Genomic DNA, 19046 nt, shown 5'->3' on the forward strand with positions numbered 1-19046 from the left:
ATATGTGTAGTGGAGGAAGGAGTCAGACGCAGGAAACAGAGAGTTCAGAGTAGCGCTACTTCTTTATTCACCAACCAGGTGAAAACAGACGCCACTCAAAACAAATGCTCCTTAAAACTTGTTGAGGATAGGGGGCAGTATTTTCACTTTGGATGAATTGCATGCCCATAGTGAACTGCATCCTACTCTGTCCTAGATTGCTAATATATGCATTTTATTCTTACTATTGGATAGAAAACACTGAAGTTTCTAAAACTGTTTGAATTATGTCTGTGAGTATAACAGAACTCATAGGGCAGGCAATCTTCCAAACAAGAAGTGAAATTCTGAATGTGGGGCAACTTTGACGTCATCGCCCCCTCCTTTCCCAACAAGATATGGCTCTGGTAGCACTTCCTACGCCTTCCACTAGATGTCCTCATTCAGTAGAAAGTGGAATGGAGCATTTGCTGTGAACTTTGACCGAATGGGAGGGGAAATAGTCAGTGTCCTGACAGAATGCCATTTTCCTGTGGCGCATTTCTCTGTGGATGCCACCGTTGTTCCATTTGGCTGCAGCTGAAAACGTATGATCCGGTTGGAACGTTAAAGGATATATATGAAAATAACATCCTGAAGATTGATTCTCTACTTAGTTTGACCAGTTTATTCGACCTGGAATTTATATTTTTGAAGTTTTCGAGCGAGTTATCCTGGACCAGCAGTCAGTTTTTGGGCACGTGAGCTGAAAGTGATAGCAAATGCAGCTACTTGGACACTAGTATTGGACATTATGGAACAAAACAACAATTTATTGTGGAACTAGGAGTCATTGCACTGCATTCTGATGAAAGATCATCAAAGGTAAGGGAATATTTATGTTGTAATTTCGTATTTCTGTTGACTCCAACATGGCGGAGAAATACTTTTACGTCTGAGCGCTGTCTCAGATTATTGCAATGTTAGGCTTATTCCGTAACGTTTAAAAAAAATCTGACACAGCGGTTGCATTAAGAACCAGTGTATCTTTAATTATATGTAGAACATGTATCTTTAGTCAAAGTTTATGATGAGTATTTCTGTTATCTGGCGTAGCTTTCTATAATTCCTCCGGATATTTTGGAGGCAGTTCTGAACATGGCGTCAATGTAAACCGAGATTTGTGGATATAAATATGCATATTATCGAACAAAACATAAATGTATTGTGTAACATGATGTCATATGAGTGTCATCTGATGAAGATTTTCAAAAGGTTAGTGATTCATTTTATCTCTAATCCTGCTTTTGTGACTATCTTTGGCTGGAAAAAATGGCTGCGTTTTCCCTTTGATTTGGTGGTGGTCTAACATAAATATATGTTGTGTTTTCACTGTAAAACATTTTTTTTAAATCGGACATGGGTAGATGAACAAGATGTTTATCTTTCATTTGAGGTATTGGAATTGTTAATGTGTGGAAGTTAAATATTTCTAAAGAATATTTTTGAATTCACTGCGCCACCTCTCCAAGACACTATTCCGGTCGTTTATGAACCCCTCGACCAAGCGTGTGATTGTTTCCAAGTCTACACGTGGGGCATTTTCATAGTTTTGAGTCACGCCTTTGGCTTTCAACACCACGTGATTGTCTTTTGTCCTAAAAGCATAGCTTTTGGGACCACAGGAGGACCATTCTGTGATATGGTCACCATCTCTGTGTTCACTCGTTAAACGACCCAGATAGTTGCTAAACAAATTCCAAAAATTCTTCAGGGTCTTTAATGATCGACATTGTTAGCATATTGCAACTCTTACGAAAGCTTCCCCCAAAGCAAGTTTAAGTACAATTTCGACACATTTATTTTGGTTTTGTTGACCTCTATTCTGTCAGGGTCAAGAAGTATGCCTTCTCTGTCGTGATAGTCTTGAATGTACTTGTCTTTGCTCTCTTGATCTGTGACCGATGCAGGATAGCCTGAAGCCATTTGCTTGCTCAAGAAGGTCTTGATGTACTCTTTAAAAAGAGTGTCTGATTTGCTGGAAAAGTTCCACACTTCAAAGATTTTGACCACACGATACCCCATCACTAGAGCCTTAGAGAATTCAACTGTGACCCCTACACCTATCAGGGCTCTTTCTTGATCTGAGTGATCACAAGGGTTTTCCTGGTTGTTGTTTTCACTGCAGGTCCGACAAAGGGGAAAGACAAGTTTTCCATGAGGTCCCTTGTAAGGCAATACTGGTATAAACAAACCCCTAGGAGGGAAGGCAGTTGCTTTGATCAGACCAAAATAGTTTTGGGGTAAGTCAAAGTCGCGGTGAATAATTTCAGGATGACACTTAGGATAGCATGAGGAACTCATTACATGAGGATAAAGGGATGTAAAATCGACATATCCTATTGTCTCGTCGGGTTGCGCTACATGCCTCAATGTCAAAGCATTGGTACGGCCTCCATACAAGTTTGTCGTGGTTCCAAGGGTTCTGGTGTGTCAAAGCTGGAAAGGAAGGCTCGAACATGAGGATCAGACTTTTTGATTGCGATCCATTCCTGCTCCCACATCACATTCACTTTTAACCCGCAAGTAGCCTGTAAATAATCAAATTTGTCTTGAAACTCTTGGCACATTTCCCCAAAAGTGTTTTGGGTTAGGACACACGTGGCCTGGGGAACAAATCAAGATGTTCAACCGTGGAAGAAACAACCGTTGTACTCAAACACGGTCTCAACACCGTCAATCTGTGTGTATCCATCTACATGATAAGACCCAAACGTTTTCTCACCCCTATTCAAAGCATGTTGAATAAAAATGTATTCATCCTGGGCCAAGTACTCCAACCATTGAATGGACCCACTAGAGTATGACTTGAATTGGCGTCGGTAGTTGTCAGGCGAGGAGATAGCTATAGATGCTGTAGGTAGAAAGTGTGTACGATAGGTTTTCATGCATGCCGATGCAATAGTTGTACAACTCCAGGGGTCAATGCCTGAATCTTTGATTACCTCTTCTCTGAATCTGAGGCATCCTTCACGAAGTATAACCACATCATTGTCACAGTATGATTCCATCTCTTTATGGAGATCAAAGGTGCTATGTCTTACTGTCTCGTACCACGTCATGAATCTTTCTCCCTCTTTGGGAGACATTTGATCACACCCGTACATTTCGGGGCTGGGATAAGATCCGATATAATGTAGATTCTCCTCAGATATGAAGAAGTGGGGAAACCAACCTTTCACAGAGTTTTCAAACCCCAAGGCCTCTGGCATTTGAGCCAATCTCATGGGTAAGAAGCTTAAACTGTCAATGTATCTCTGGTTTTGGGTGGGGTCTAAAAAACACAAGATTTTACTACCTTGAGCTATGACACTGGGTGCAACGCCTTGCTGTATCAAGGGGTTCAGAAGAAGGTAGGAGTCATAGGCTCTAGAATTGTACACTATAAACGTGAAGTTTCTGTACTGGGGTTTTCTAAAGTGTTTTAGAAAGAGCAGTGCACAATTGGGCCCCTCTGCCGACCACTTTTCACCCTTGAAAGTCATGATAGATACAAAACTAGGCAAATGAACCTCTGATTGCTGATTGCTGATTTGTCTCCAAATCATAGGCCTGAATATAACACTCGTGTGGCACTTCTTGAACCACTTCAGCGTCTCTGCTTTTCAAAGGCCCTTTACAGATTGGGCAATGTATGATTCCACACACATGAGTTTTAGGGCTATCTATTTTAAGGTTGTAATTGCAATAGCATTTTGGACATTTCTTGTTAATGTCACAACTGCTTACAGATTTACAGGTCTTGGGGTGCCATGTTTCAATTTTGTGTTTTATTCGTAACAGTAGGCCGAACGACATGTGCGCTGACAATCCACACAGGGTGTCAGGTTTAAGGGCTGCATCTGACAATTTTCATCCAGACATACTGAACAGTTATAATGGCACGAGTCCCCCTCATTTTGGGTGTAGCTGGTATGGCAGGATGGGCACACATATGGTACACCTAAAAACGCGGTGAGGTTGGTAATAGCATAATAGTGGGTGTTTTGCACATAAAAGTACAGAATCTGAGGATGAGGTTGGGGGTTGTTTTGGAATTTCAAGAGAAATGGGTCTACTGTGGTACAAAACCACAGTCTTGATGGTCAGAGAGTTTTCAAATTTGACTATGTCCGAGAAAGCCACCGCATCCTGTATACCTAGACCCACGGCCGTTTGGAGCTCTGTAGCCTTGTGTAACGCCGCTAGATCTGTACACCCAGGGTTGAGTAAATGTGCTAGGCCTATTGCAAGCATAGCTTATTACCAGGATTGTGAACGTTTATGAGATATGCCCTTTTATTGCTTATGATTTCTGATTGCATTAGGCTATCTAGTTTCCTTCTCTGACCCCCGCCACCCAGGGTTTAACGTATTATTTGCACTACAAGCTCAAGGGTCCTATCGGCTATGACGGATAAATTTGAGCTATAAATTGTTCAAGATCTGCTTCGCCATTGGGTAAAATAAGAGAGAGCCTGCATAACACTATCTCCACAAATTCCCGACTGTTGATGGAGTTTAGCTTTAAAGGAATGATTAGAATACTCCACTCAGAAACCATATAATTGTAGAAATTGACTAGAATCATAAAATTATAATTAATAATGATGTGTGTAGTTTTAGTCAGTCGAACAATATGACTATTATAGTGTCGCTATAAAATGAAGGTCCTTGTACTGTGCACGCCAGAACGTTCCCGTGAAAAAACACAGACTGTCTGAGTTCGGTGCCAACCTGACTAGAGATTTGGGAGAGAACGGGACATCTCAAGGACAAGGTCTCCCTAAACTCTGTCGGCTGAGTAGTGAGACAGTATGTGCATAGGATACCTTCTGTTTTGTGTAGAAGTATGTGTGTGCGTATGTTTGTGTGAATGTGTGAGCGTATGTTTGTGTGAATGTGCGTGAGAAGCCAATATAAAATGAATTGTTTTGTACAACAGGCTAGTGTGCTCTCGTAAATACATTTTCTGACTATTGTAGCTGGCCCTTCATTTCAACCAGTTTCTTACAAATTCTGGGTTTCAGGCTGAGTAATTAATTCAATTGGGTTTATGGACATTGAGAACATAATTCTCGTGACAAAGACATCATGAGGTTCGCCATAATATCTTGCCCTGTCTAACAGTTCATTCAGAGTATCCAGGATCATCACATAAAACACTGCATAGTCAAGATTCTGATTCACCCATGTGAAATTGAAAAATTGTCAAATCTCTGTATTGCTGAATTTATTTCGGTACACAACCCGGACACTTCTATCAATACCATCTCCCTCCTGATATATTTGACAATTTTCCAATTCCTCAAAAACATCGTATTGCATTTCAGACTCTTCGGACATGGGCGTTAATGGCGGGGTTTGTGGGGGGTCCGGTGTGGAAGATCTTAGACTCTCATTCATCTGGTTAATTAACGATATGAGGGCGTCCGGGATCTGGGTTAACAGGTTTTCATCGGTCGCCCCTGACTCTTTCATACGATTAATTATTTCTATGAGTTCGGGCGGTATCTGGGATAACAGGGTTTCATCTATCGGCATCATGTCTGTTACCCCAGCCTCATTCATGTGGTTAATTATAGCTTGGAGTTCGGGCGGTATCTGGGATAACAGGGTTTCAACTGTCTCAATTATGTCTGTTGGCTCTGACATTTGGATAATTAATGATGTGTGTTCTTGTGGTATTCTAGAAGGATACATGTTACATATATGTTTTTAGCGCCTGTATTTGCGTTTTTTAATCGGATTGCTGTTTAACAAACGTGGCATTATTCTATACCAGAAGGATAGATCCTGACAGTATTGTCGCTCGAGTAAAGCCCCCATTCGTTTGTAGAGCAAAACCTTTCGGGATTTTAGAGCCCTGGAAAAGGCTGTAAAAAACCTAACTTGTTCTATTTCAGGTTTGGGTGTTTCCACCAAAGAATTGGAGGAATCAATAAGGTTGGCCACCTCCCATAATAACAGGCCGTCTACCTCTGAAATGTCATTTAAAACGATGAAATCCTCCGGTTTCGTTGTTTCATTGTGAATGTCCGGTGAGCCGAAATCCTCCGCATGCTCTAGGTGTGTGAGGTCTTCTGCACTAGATGTCAACAGTCAATAGAACTTTGTCTGATGACTCTCAAGTGAAGGGGGGTCGAGTGACACAGGAAATAGTCACCACTGCCACGAGTTGACCATGCATTCACCAAGCGCTTTCACAGGGGAAGGACCTGCGTTCCACCGGTCATCTGAAGTCATTCTAATTCTCCGGTTGGAACGTTATTCAAGATATATGTAAACAACATTCTAAAGATTGATTCAGTACATCGTTTGACATGTTTCTACTGACATGTTACGGAACTTTGGACATTTCGTCACGTTGTAGTGGATGCGCTTTGTGACTTTGTAATTGTTTACCAAATGCGCTAACCAAAGTAGCTAATTGGACATAAATAACGGACATTTTCGAACAATTTCATTTATTGTGGACCTGGGATTCCTAGGACTGCATTCTGATGAAGTTCATCAAAGGTAAGGAAACATTTATAATTTATTTTCTGGTTTCTGTTGACTCCAACATGGCGGCTAATTTGGCTTCTGTTCTGATTACCTTTAAAATTATACAAAATGTCAAATACATTTCAGATATAATGCTACATATTAACAATACATAATTAAATTACCTCTGCTTTTTTGACGAGGGCTATTCTGACGAATCGCAGAAACCGGGGGCTCTTGACTTTTTTCACCAGGTATTCCAGATTCTGCCAGGCATGTCTCGTTGGAGTCTGAAAAAACATTATTAGTCATTGTTTTAACATATCAATCATCAAAAAAATGTATAAATAATTAAATATGTATAACTAATAATATACACTGCTCAAAAAAATAAAGGGAACACTTAAACAACACAATGTAACTCCAAGTCAATCACACTTCTGTGAAATCAAACTGTCCACTTAGGAAGCAACACTGACAATAAATTTCACATGCTGTTCTGCAAATGGAATAGACAGCAGGTGGAAATTATAGGCAATTAGCAAGACACCCCCAATAAAGGAGTGGTTCTGCAGGTGGTGACCACATACCACTTCTCAGTTCCTATGCTTCCTGGCTGATGTTTTGGTCACTTTTGAATGCTGGCGGTGCTTTCACTCTAGTAATAGCATGAGACGGAGTCTACAACCCATACAAGTGGCTCAGGGAGTGCAGCTCATCCAGGATGGCACATCAATGCGAGCTGTGGCAAGACGGTTTGCTATGTCTGTCAGCGTAGTGTCCAGAGCATGGAGGCGCTACCAGGAGACAGGCCAGTACATCAGGAGACGTGGAGGAGGCCATAGGAGGGCAACAACCCAGCAGCAGGACCACTACCTCCGCCTTTGTGCAAGGAGGAGCAGGAGGAGCACTGCCAGAGCCCTGCAAAATGACCTCCAGCAGGCCACAAATGTGCACCTGTCTGCTCAAACAGTCAGAAACAGACTCCATGAGGGTGGTATGAGGGCCCGACGTCCACAGGTGGGGGTTGTGCTTACAGCCCAACACCGTGCAGGACATTTGGCATTTGCCAGAGAACACCAAGATTGGAAAATTTGCCACTGGCGCCCTGTGCTCTTCACAGATGAAAGCAGGTTCACACTGAGCACGTGACAGACGTGACAGAGTCTGGAGACGTCGTGGAGAACGTTCTGCTGCCTGAAACATCCCCCAGCATGACCGGTTTGGCGGTGGGTCAGTCATGGTGTGGGGTGGCATTTCTTTGGGGGGCCGCACAGCCCTCCATGTGCCTGCCAGAGGTAGCCTGACTGCCATTAGGTACCGAGATGAGATCCTCAGACCCCTTGTGAGACCATATGCTGGTGCGGTTGGCCCTGGGTTCCTCCTAATGCAAGACAATGCTAGACCTCATGTGGCTGGAGTGTGTCAGCAGTTCCTGCAAGAGGAAGGCATTGATGCTATGGACTGGCCCGCCCGTTCCCCAGATCTGAATCAAATTGAGCACATCTGGGACATCATGTCTCGCTCCATCCACGCCCGCCACGTTGCACCACAGACTGTCCAGGACTTGGCGGATGCTTTAGTCCAGGTCTGGGAGGAGATCCCTCAGTAGACCATCCACCACCTCATCAGTTGCATGCCCAGGCGTTGTAGGGAGGTCATACAGGCACGTGGAGGCCACACACACTACTGAGTCTCATTTTTACTTGTTTTAAGGACATTACATCAAAGTTGGATCAGCCTGTAGTGTGGTTTTCAACTTTAATTTTGAGTGTGACTCCAAATCCAGATCTCCATGGGTTGATAAATTTGATTTCCATTGATAATTTTTCTGTGATTTTTTTGTCAGCACATTCAACTATGTAACGAAAAAAGTATTTAATAAGAATATTTCATTCATTCAGATCTAGGATGTGTTATTTTAGTGTTCCCTTTATTTTTTTGAGCAGTGTATAATATATACAGTGCCTTGCGAAAGTATTCGGCCCCCTTGAACTTTGCGAACTTTTGCCACATTTCAGGCTTCAAACATAAAGATATAAAACTGTATTTTTTTGTGAAGAATCAACAACAAGTGTGACACAATCATGAAGTGGAACAACATTTATTGGATATTTAAAACTTTTTTAACAAATCAAAAACTGAAAAATTGGGCGTGCAAAATTATTCAGCCCCCTTAAGTTAATACTTTGTAGCGCCACCTTTTGCTGCGATTACAGCTGTAAGTCGCTTGGGGTACGTCTCTATCAGTTTTGCACATCGAGAGACTGACATTTTTTTCCATTCCTCCTTGCAAAACAGCTCGAGCTCAGTGAGGTTGGATGGAGAGCATTTGTGAACAGCAGTTTTCAGTTCTTTCCACAGATTCTCGATTGGATTCAGGTCTGGACTTTGACTTGGCCATTCTAACACCTGGATATGTTTATTTTTGAACCATTCCATTGTAGATTTTGCTTTATGTTTTGGATCATTGTCTTGTTGGAAGACAAATCTCCGTCCCAGTCTCAGGTCTTTTGCAGACTCCATCAGGTTCTTCCAGAATGGTCCTGTATTTGGCTCCATCCATCTTCCCATCAATTTTAACCATCTTCCCTGTCCCTGCTGAAGAAAAGCAGGCTCAAACCATGATGCTGCCACCACCATGTTTGACAGTGGGGATGGTGTGTTCAGCTGTGTTGCTTTTACGCCAAACATAACGTTTTGCATTGTTGCCAAAAAGTTCAATTTTGGTTTCATCTGACCAGAGCACCTTCTTCCACATGTTTGGTGTGGCAAACTTTAAACAACACTTTTTATGGATATCTTTAAGAAATGGCTTTCTTCTTGCCACTCTTCCATAAAGGCCAGATTTGTGCAATATACGACTGATTGTTGTCCTATGGACAGAGTCTCCCACCTCAGCTGTAGATCTCTGCAGTTCATCCAGAGTGATCATGGGCCTCTTGGCTGCATCTCTGATCAGTCTTCTCCTTGTATGAGCTGAACGTTTAGAGCAGGGGTGTCAAAGTCAAATGGACGGAGGGCCAAATAAAAAAATCAGCTACAAGACGAGGGCCGGACTGTTCGAATGTTCATTGAAAAATTTTTAAATGACGCATATAGTCTAGTGAACCTAATTGAACCTACTGAAAACCTAACAAATATATTACAATATGATCAGATAAATAAAGCAATATTTTCTTATGGCTCTGTCAGTAATCTTTAATTTTCAACAGACACAAAAGACAAATTTCCTTTATATAAATATCCCCATAACATGAACATTAAATGAAAGAAACCGGTATTCAAGGCACCATCAGTAGACTATATTTTCTATTTTAGCAAAAGTGGGCTAAATTTACTTCAAAGAAAAAACAATAATAGCAATTTTCTATCATCCACTCAACTGAAATATTTTTAAAATATAATTGGATTGAAATACAAAAAAATAAAGTGCAAAAATCTATTAATCAAAAACAACACTTTGTTTAAGGAGAAGTAACATGCAGTGAAAACAAATATTAAATTTTAACTTTTAAACTTGAACTGAGTAAAAACTCTAAATATGTGATTGCACAGTAATGTTCACTTGTTTGAGGTTGAGGGTGATACTTGGTGGTGTCCCATCTTTTCCACAAGTTCATCAATGTTCGGGGTAAGGCTCTGAGCTGAAGAAATCCTCAGAATTGAGTGGAGGTGTTCAGCAGTAAGTCGACTTCTGTGTGATGTTTTGTTCAGGTTCATCAAAGAAAACAGTTGTTCACACAGGTATGTGCTGCCAAACATAGACAACGTTTGAGCAGCCTGGATGCGCAGCTGGGGCATTGTGCCGGGGAGGAAACGGGCGAACTCCGCAGCACCCACTGCCGCATATTTTGCCCTCAGTGCATCATTGCATTGGAGGTCAATCAACTCCATTTGGAGGTTTGGTGGTGAGCTTTCCACGTCAACAGCAAATGGGTTACCGAGCAGTTCCAACCTGCTTTTTTGTGCTTCAAAGTCAGCAAATCGGCGTCGAAAGTCAGCGGCAAGCATACCTATTTTATCAGCCAACTGTGTGCTCGGGAACGCACTGGTAGAGAGCTTCTCTTTCATGGTCTGGCAGCTGGGAAAGTGGCTCAAATTTTCTTTCCGCATCTGCGTCTCCCACAGAGTCAGTTTGGTTTTAAATGCCTTCACTGTACTGTACATATCAGAGATGACACGATCCCGACCCTGCAGCTGCAAGTTTATTGCATTCAGATGACTCGTAATGTCACACAGAAAAGCCATTTCACACAGAAACATTTCGTCTCGGAGTTGTGTTGTGTCTTTCCCTTTGCTGTCCAAGAACAGACAAATCTCCTCACGAAGCTCGAAACATCTTTGAAGCACCTTTCCCTGGCTTAGCCATCGCACCTCTGTGTGATAAGGCAAATCACCATGCTCCGTTTCTAACTCCGTCAGAAATGCCTTGAACTGGCGGTGATTCAAACCTTTGGCTCTGATAAAGTTAACTGTGCGCGTGATGATGCTCATTACATGCTCCATTTTCAAGGCTTTACCGCACAACGCTTCCTGGTGTATGATACAATGATAAGCTGTCAGCTCACCTGTCGCGTTTTCCTCTTGCATCTTTTCCCGTATCTTCGCCACCAGTCCGCTCCTGTGTCCACACATCGCAGGTGCTCCGTCGGTTGTCAAACCCACGAGTTTTTCCCAAGGCAGCTCCATCTCATTTACACATCTTGACACCTCTTCATACAAATCATGCCCCGTAGTTGTGCCATGCATAGGACGTAAAGCCAAAAACTCCTCTGTCACGCTTAGGTTGGAGTCCACTCCGCGGATGAAAATTGACAACTGGGCAATGTCAGAAATGTCGGTGCTCTCATCCACAGCCAAGGAATATGCAATAAAATCTTTTCCCTTTTTCACAAGCTGCTCTTTTAGATTGATGGACAACTGGTCTACTCTCTCGGCAATGGTGTTTCTGCTCAGACTCACATTTAAAAAGAGTTGCCTTTTTTCTGGGCAAACTTCGTCACAAACTTTAATCATGCAGTTTTTGATGAAATCCCCCTCCGTAAATGGCCGGGCTGATTTAGCGATCTCTTCTGCCAAAATAAAACTGGCCTTGACAGCAGCCTGGCCTTTGAGGCCTCGTTTTAATTCCTCTGCCTTTTGTAGCCTTTGTTCCATGTCCATATTCTTGTTTTTGTCCGCGTGTTTCGTTTCATAATGTCGTCTCAGATTATACTCTTTCAGTACCGCCACACTTTCTCCACACAGAAGACACACAGGTTTTCCAGCTACCTTCGTGAACATATACTCCGACTCCCACCTTGTTTGAAACCCCCGGTTCTCAGTATCCACCTTCCGTTTTGCCATTTTTGATGGGTATCTGAAAGTTAATTTTACTGTGATGCTGACGACTGCTGTGCCAATAAATATTGAAATGAAGCAGCCTACTGCTCGGTGCGTCACCTTTGCATTGTGGGAAATGTAGTATTGGTGCGTGTAAAAGATCTGCGGGCTGCCGGCTTGCTGCGGGCCGGTTCTAATAATAAATCAAGATCATCCCAGGGGCCGTAAAAAACCTTCTTGCGGGCCGGATGTGGCCCGCGGGCCTTGACTCTGACATATGTGGTTTAGAGGGACGGCCAGGTCTTGGTAGATTTGCAGTGGTCTGATACTCCTTCCATTTCAATATTATCGCTTGCACAGTGCTCCTTGGGATGTTTAAAGCTTGGGAAATATTTTTGTATCCAAATCCGGCTTTAAACTTCTTCACAGCAGTATCTCGGACCTGCCTGGTGTGTTCCTTGTTCTTTATGATGCTCTCTGCGCTTTTAACGGACCTCTGAGACTATCACAGTGCAGGTGCATTTATACGGAGACATGATTACACACAGGTGGATTGTATTTATCATTATTAGTCATTTAGGTCAACATTGGATCATTTAGAGATCCTCACTGAACTTCTGGAGAGAGTTTGCTGCACTGAAAGTAAAGGGGCTGAATAATTTTGCACGCCCAATTTTTCAGTTTTTGATTTGTGAAAAAAGTTTGAAATATCCAATAAATGTCGTTCCACTTCATGATTGTGTCCCACTTGTTGTTGATTCTTCACGAAAAAATACAGTTTTATATCTTCATGTTTGAAGCCTGAAATGTGGCAAAAGGTCGCAAAGTTCAAGGGGGCCGAATACTTTCGCAAGGCACTGTATATAGAATGGCTTCATACCGTATCCATGGAGCGCCGTTTCTTGAAGCAGTAAGTTCCCTGCCCAGTAACACTTTTTGGTCTGGGGTGATTCTGCGCAATGTACTTGCGCACGAGTTGTGCATTGCTTGTTTGGGTCTGGAATATGGAGCGAGGGGGGGGAGTTGACGGGATGTTTAAATCCTCGGTTCTCGGTGTGTTTGAGAAAACGTTCGTACAGAATGGGAGAATAGCATCTATGTCATCTTCTCCGCCATAGTCGTTCAGAGTACATAATGCGGTATGTCAGCTGTAAACACAAATAGCTTTTAAAATAGGGTGCACACTTTTTGTTTTTAATGTATAAATATTCTTGTGTATGTGATTATTGGACTTACGTCTACAATAATGTGATGGGGACTGGCTGCATGCGTGTTGCTCCTCTGAACACACTTCTAACGAAGGCTGTTCCAGATCATTTATTCCCCGGAGCAACTGCGTAAAGGATGGATGGATACCCTACAAACGTTAGATAATATTAACATATTTTTATCCGAGTTATATATACATTTTAAATTATAAGAATACGTACATTTGACATATTTCCTAAAAAATCATTGCCCCCCGTTTAAAAAAACATCACGTCGGTTTAATATTCCAATAATATCAATAATATCCATACCATTCCCTGAAAATACCTAGCCTTCAAATCAAATATATTATTTTCACTGAGTTATTTTCACTAACTCACCTTCAGAAAGCTCCATTAGGACGGATTCACGGATGATCTTTTAGCTGTTCTGGGCTGTTGGCCTGGTGTCTGGAGTTAAGCTTTTGGCCATTCGTACAGAGGGGATAGTATCTGTTTCACTAGCCTCGCTCCGCGGTCTTGGCTCAAAGGAGAGATATTCTGTAATGATCTTACAGAGCGGGGATGACGTTTTTTTCGGGTGGCAGGACCTCGGAATGTTTAGAGACCCCAAAACCACAGGTGGAGAGAGATAGAGCCTTGGGTGCAAATGCCATGGCATTGTTGAACACACACCTCCACCCCCTTTTGTTTTGAAACACACACACACCTACACTCGCACGCAGACGCCCGCACACACATCTTTTCCGAAATGATTTTTCTCAGAGACATGCATGATGATAGATCTAAAAGACAGAGCCCCTTCGTTAAAGGCGAGATACCTCTTTAAAACAATTTATTTAATTCATTATATTTAGTACATACAGTGTAAAACATGTTATAATCAATTTAACATTTTTACTATTCATTTATTACAGATAAAGGGGCCGGTTAGCCCTGACCCCCATCCGTCTCCAATTCACCCACGTCAAGACATGCTCTCTTGCTCTCAGGATATTCCACAAACTCTCCGTCAAGGCTCCGTAAGTTTTCACTCCAGGGATAGATCAAACGTCTGGCATGTAGATCCTGGGTATGTTTTAAGGATAGACGTGGCCAGCGCCGTAATTGTTCACGATTTTGGAAAAGACTGTCCAGCTTATTCATCAGGGTTATGTATATAGGGTAATCAATCCATTTAAAGCTAAACACTGACATAAAAAAATTTACATCCTTGCAGGCTTTGGAAAATACATATGAACGGACAGACTTCGTCGCATTTGTTCACTATCAAATTGTTCACATGCTAAAATTGTCACTTTAGAGTCGGGGCTAAACGCTATTGAAGCGATTCTTAGGGCCTTCAAATCACTGCGCCAGCACACAAGTTCTTCCATTGCATTTCCTGGCAGGGTTGTACTGCTCAGGGCCTGTTCAATTTGACAGAGCGCTAGCCTTATCTTGAGCCATTCTCTCATACGTATGGAATGGAATCAAAACCCGGGGAAAAACTCCCGGGTTTTGCATGATAAAGGTGTTTGGGGCCGCTGTCTGTGAATATCTTAACAGTAGAATCCTTCGGTTGGAATATGTAAGACATATGTCCATCACTCGTATCCAAAACTCCTTTAAAACATTCAGGGGCCTCACACAAAACGTCCTCAATGCTTTTATCATTGGGTTCGTGACAAGAGATGCATAGCACCCCGAGAATTGGCCTAGGATACATACTTTTCTGTTTAATGTTCTGGGTTTTATTTTTAAAATCTTGTTTAGTGTTCTGGGGCCGCATGTGTTGTTCTGGGCTTTATTTATAATGCGTCTGCATCCCCCCCCCCCCCCCCCCCCCCCCACACACACATTCCTGCTTCATAGACAACAACCCTAAGGGCAATAAAATAGGGGGGATGTGGTGTCATCCTCTTTGAAAAGTTCAAACACAACCCCCCCCAGTTCAACCAGGTCCCTACACATAAATCATCATGACAACTTCAAAGGTATAGATGCAATATAGATATAAATTAACACACCCTCTAACACGTGACAACAGGAACAGGATGTCCTGGCCGGATACCCATATTTGGGTATGTACGCGTCATCTGGACATTGGGTCATAAATCAGTCTACTTTATTCTCTCTGTAGTATACCGGATGGATTCTACAATACAACAAGATCTAGGGGAACTACTGAACAGCAGGCTTTTGGGAACACTTACTTTGAATTTCCTTTTGGTCTCTTATTATTTTGTCTTACATTCTTTCTGTTCTGTCTTTTCCACCTCCTATCGTTTTTTCTCCTCCCTCTCTCTCTTCTTCTCCTGCTCCTTTGATTTCACTGCCCCTCTGATTATAAATAAGTGTCAGTTGTGTTAATGCTCACTAGAGGGCAGTGTTTATACAAAACTATAGACTTGTCTCAGACGTCTCATCAGCTTTTGGGCACTGTAGAGTCCTCTGTCTATGTCTAAAACCTGTTGCACGTTTCACAGATTGGTACAATAGAAAAAGTTGAATAGAACTTGGAGGGAATCTTTCTCACCATCTTTCATCAAGATCTTCATATATTTCATCACTTTCACTGTCCTATTGGATGAAAAAGATGCAGTCAGAATACTGAAGGGGTTGGAGGGCTGTTCATTAACCCCATATAATCTGTTACGTTCCCCAGTTTCTGTGTTGTGTTTGTTTTTTTGTATGTGTGTGTTTCAGGATGGCTTCCTGAAATTCCCCCAAGCAGCTGATTGGTCAGCCCTTTTTGCTAATTGGAGCTGACCCCGCCCTCTCGTCAGTGGATACAGCTGTATCCCATTACAGACTCCTTCTATATAAGCGAGTGTTCTGTTGCTACAGAGAGCTGAGGTTTATGTCCTGTATTTTGGAGAGTGAGAGTGAGAGTGAGAGTGAGAGTGAGAGTGAGAGTGAGAGTGAGAGTGAGAGTGAGAGTGAGAGTGAGAGTGAGAGTGAGAGTGAGAGTGAGAGTGAGAGTGAAATGTTATTGTTAAGTACTTTGTAGCCGCTGTATTAAGGTATGTGTGTTTTTGATTATTGAAATTGTTTACTCACGTTTGTATTCTGTTTTTGTTCCCAGGGGGGAAGGGGAAGGCACCTAGGGAGTGTCTATACACACTAGGTAAGACCTGGGCGGACCACCCCCTGTATTTTGGTTAGCGCACCAGGTGGTAAGTAGTGGGCAGGTAAGGTAGGAGAGAAGGCTTTGACATTTACTTTCTTTGCTTTGGTTCTGTTACAGCCCCTTTTCCCCAAATTTACCTTGTGAAGGAATAAATTCTCTGCTTTTGTCATCCTTACTCGCACCTACAATCCCATACCTTGTTCACTCCACGGAGAGTTGAATTCTAGCAGGGTGTTGCGTTCCCTCTTCCCAGAGGCGTACGTAACATCATCATAGTTCTCATCTGGGTCAGGTTGGATTCTGGAGACAGAGTCACAAAGTCAGTCAACTGGCCAAAATGACTCAGCACAACACAATGGAAATAAGATCAGTGGACAAGTATCCCACTGGGCATAGACATCAATTCAATGTCGATTCCATGTTGGATCACTGTAATTTATTTGAAATGATGTGGAAACAACGTTGATTCAACCACTGTGTGCCCAGTGGGATTCAACGGTGAAGGTTACTGAAGGAAATAATGAATAGTAGGATATAAACAAAGAACTGGGTTTTGTGAAAGGGAAGGTGTGCTGTTTCTATGCTCTGAAGCAAGTACAGTGTGTCTCTAGAGCCTTATGTGCATTTTACTGGGAAGGACGGGCTCATGGTAATGGCTGGTGTGGAATGGTATCAAATACATCAAACATGGTTTCCATGGGTTTGATTCCATTCCATTAGCTCTGTTCTGGCCATTACTATGAGCCGTCCTCCCCTCAGCAGCCTCCTGTGATGTACTTCAATGCCAGTAGTGGTATTCTCAAATATCGTCCGGCTTTCACACGACTCTCCTCTGATTATCAGAGTCCGGCACTCACATGGCTTCTGGTGGTCGCGGGGGCAGGCTAGGGGCCATGGGGTGAGAGGGCAGGGGTGGGGCCATATGGTTACTGGGGTGAGAGGGCAGGGGTGGGGCCATATGGTTACTGGGGTGAGAGGGCAGGGGTGGGGCCATATGGTTACTGGGGTGAGAAGCAGGGTTTGGGGGAACAGATCCCTTCTTTTACCCAGCAGGACCTTCAGGGGAGACAATACAGGCCTTTAGATGACCTCCTCACGCATACAGTGAAGAAGGAAATTGCATGTACATGTTCATTTTCAAATCAGCTACATATAGTGATTGAATACAAGCATTTTTCTACACCCGCAATAACATCTGCAAAACTGGTATGCGACAAATACAAATTATTTTATTTGAATCAAGTCTCAGTCCAACTTGTTCTGTGGATGTTTTTCTGTAGTTGAAAATGAGAATAGCAGAGTTTGAGATGACCCTTGTACTCTTGGATACCTGGTGACTGAATATGTTGATTTTCAACCTGCATGTAGGCAACAATCATTACTCAAATCAATAAATAGTGTCTGTAACAGCTTTGGCATACATTCTCACCAGGGGGAGTGTGGAATTCACATTGGATTCTTCTCTCTGCTGACTAACAGTAATGCATGCAAACCATGCTGAAATCTGTCTTTAGTCAAAACCATATCCCCATGTGGATCCAAACCTGAAACCTTTCACTTGAATATGTGCCTGTTTAAAGACGAACTTCCCAGTTAGGGTGCAAACATCAGCTGTAGAAAGGAGGAAGAACAAAGAAAAACTAGAGAGGGAACTTATTTAGGGGAAGCATTAATTTCTGCATCTTTGGTTTTACATTTTGACATTAAATTACAGCACAGCTGCGTGTTTAACTTCACTTATTCTATATGTAACAGAGCTTATATAAAGCAACGCACTGTGCTGTAAACCAAATTCAACAGCTCTAATCTGTCTCTCAGTTGTCAGATTTTGGCCTCGTGACTTATTAGTTATGTTTGAGACAGAACACTTACCATCGGTACAAGCCTCTATGCCCTACTTGAACTTTTCCAAGTTGAACCTAGGAGGCCGACTGGGTTTGGCTGAGGCAGTCTCAAATGCCAGGATATTGGGCAGGGGGTTGTTGGCACCTTAATTGTGAAGAATGGGCTCATGGTAATGACTGGAGTGGAATTAGTGGCATGGTATCAAATATATAAAAAACATTGTTTACAGATGTTTGATGCCAGTCCATTTGCTCCGTTCAGGCCGTTATTATGAGCCGTTCTCCACAATTAAAGGTGCCTACAACCTCCTGTGGTACAGTGAAATTCTAACCTTGAGAGATCTTTCCAACAATGCAATGATAATAATAACATAGATAATAACTTAGATAACATAGATAACATTTTAAAAAATAAGTCTGAATAAAAACTATACAAGAACAACGATGAGAGTTAAAGAAACATGAGAATGCAAGTATATGTAGGTCAGTGCCAGTGCCTGTACTCAATGTACAGGGATACTGGAGTGGTCTAGGTTCTCCCCTCAGCACCCTCCTGTTCACTGTACTGTTTTACACCTGTTGTATCCTGTGCACATGGCAAATAAACTTTGAAAGTTGGAGCTAGTTATACAGTAGCTAATAAAGATACAGTACCATTTACCTCTTAGGGTCCCAACTCACGATGATCTGATTGCAAGTCTGGTACTCACCATAGTGGGAACAGTCCAGGGTATCTATCTAGTCTGTACGTGGGCTGGTGGCCCTTGGGTAGAGGAGTGTCTTTGTTTGTGCATGTGAATGAGTTCCTCTGTGTGTGTGTGTGTGTGTGTGTAAGCATTTGTGATCTCAGTGTCTGTGTGCTTTTAACAACTTCCCCTCTCTGCAGAGGGACTCCTGTTGAGGCATAAGTATGGCAGTCTCCTCCTCTGGACATACACTACCGGTCAAAGATTTTAGAACACCTACTCATTCAAGGGTTTTTCTTTATTTGTACTATTTTCAACATTGTGGAATGATAGTGACGACATCAAAACTATGAAATAACACATATGGATTAATGTAGTAACCAAAAAA

General features: G+C 42.4%; 1 long non-coding RNA gene across 2 annotated transcripts; it reads right to left on the bottom strand.

Annotated features, from left to right (window-relative positions):
• Nucleotides 1-6571: 6571 nt before the first annotated feature.
• Nucleotides 6572-18798, bottom strand: LOC118937637. Of its 2 annotated transcripts, none has more exons than XR_005034901.1 (4): nucleotides 18683-18798; nucleotides 16325-16428; nucleotides 15535-15578; nucleotides 6572-6773 (listed from the first exon to the last, which is right to left on the bottom strand). It is a non-coding gene; the product is annotated as an uncharacterized LOC118937637 (long non-coding RNA). The 2 variants fall into 2 exon arrangements; XR_005034900.1 differs by lacking the exons at nucleotides 15535-15578; nucleotides 16325-16428; nucleotides 18683-18798 and adding exons at nucleotides 12689-12956; nucleotides 13045-13165; nucleotides 13398-14089.
• Between the last annotated feature and the right edge of the window lie 248 nt (nucleotides 18799-19046).

The sequence above is a fragment of the Oncorhynchus mykiss genome, chromosome 12 (genome assembly GCF_013265735.2).
Source record: "Oncorhynchus mykiss isolate Arlee chromosome 12, USDA_OmykA_1.1, whole genome shotgun sequence".
Lineage (NCBI taxonomy): Eukaryota > Metazoa > Chordata > Actinopteri > Salmoniformes > Salmonidae > Oncorhynchus > Oncorhynchus mykiss.